Source organism: Cherax quadricarinatus, chromosome 12 (genome assembly GCF_038502225.1).
Source record: "Cherax quadricarinatus isolate ZL_2023a chromosome 12, ASM3850222v1, whole genome shotgun sequence".
NCBI classification, from domain to species: Eukaryota; Metazoa; Arthropoda; class Malacostraca; order Decapoda; family Parastacidae; genus Cherax; species Cherax quadricarinatus.
This window is the reverse complement of record NC_091303.1, coordinates 15,546,758-15,548,156: the sequence shown is the minus strand read 5'-3', so window position 1 is coordinate 15,548,156 and position 1,399 is coordinate 15,546,758. Positions and strand designations below refer to the sequence as shown.

The window sequence follows — 1,399 nt, the reverse complement described above, 5'->3', positions numbered from 1 at the left end:
TATATATATATATATATATATATATATATATATATATATATATATATATATATATATATATATATATATATATATATATATATATATATATATATATATATATATATATATATATATATATATATATGCAAAACAACCACTCTGAAAGAATAGAGAAATTCCAAGCGCTTTCGTGACTACTCACATTATCAAGTTCCTTGATAATGTGAGTAGTCACGAAAGCGCTTGGAATTTCTCTATTCTTTCAGAGTGGTTGTTTTGCATATTCTGAAATCACCTATTTACTGTGATCTTATTGCATATATATATATATATATATATATATATATATATATATATATATATATATATATATATATATATATATATATATATATATATATATATATATATATATATATATATATATATATATATATATATATATATATATATATATATATATATATATATATATATATATATATATATATATATATATATATATATGGGAAATGTTAGGATGTGTTTTTCATTTAGATATATTTAAACTCAACTTAGGTAATTTATATTCAGACTTCTAAATAGTTAAACAATGATCAGAATAACTGACGAAGTGAACCCCTTAAGGGAGGTTCCTTGATGCTGGTGAGGGGCTCTTAATCTAAGGAATTGAACCTATTCTCCAATTCCTTTTATAGAGTTTGAACGACTTTCATTCCCTCAAGGCGCTATATGATTGCTACGGGTTTACTGCTTCCCCGATGAATGTAAATGTAATGACGACGTGAAAGTTATATGTGAGGTTAAGCCCGTGTTTGTTATTCAGCGGAAGTAGTTGAAGGCTCGATCCTCCGTCTGGTAATCAGTCTGGTCTCTGTACCTTCAGGATGTTGTTAATCTGGTCAGAAAAGTTAAGAAATATAAAATAAGAGTACGTACACAAATAGGTTTCTGCTATGTCTTTCTCTTTCTGCTATGCTGAGATAGACTGTCTTACGAGCTCTGATGAGTGAGACAGTCTATTGAACTGTGTTGAGTGAGACAGTCTATTGAACTGTGTTGAGTGAGACAGTCTATTGAACTGTGTTGGTCTCTGCCAGTTGTCAGTGTACAACAGTCGCTGGTCAACCTCTGGGTCCTGGGTATATATTGGGAACCTTCACGGAGGTGCCAGCTACTGCCTTATTTAATGTCCAGTTATATAACTCTGAAAGAGGCTTTCAAATGTGATGACTCTCCTGACCACGCCAGTGAAGGTAGACTAATCACTACGTATCAGTATCTTAGACTTATAATCGACTACTCACTTAACATACTTGTTGATCGTCACATCATGTGAATTATATGTTTATTTTTTAAGAGTGATTTGTTCCTTCTCTCGCTGAACGTAAGTAAAATATTTCAGCACATTCACACT

The 1,399-nt window shown here is 30.1% G+C and overlaps 1 long non-coding RNA gene across 1 annotated transcript in view; it reads right to left on the bottom strand.

Annotated features, from left to right (window-relative positions):
- LOC138852616 (uncharacterized) overlaps positions 1–1,095 on the bottom strand; it is a 2,963-nt gene extending 1,868 nt beyond the window's left edge. The window contains exon 1 of the long non-coding RNA XR_011391914.1: positions 922–1,095. This is a non-coding gene — a long non-coding RNA (uncharacterized lncRNA). The remainder of the gene's footprint in view (positions 1–921) is intronic.
- Positions 1,096–1,399: the final 304 nt, after the last annotated feature.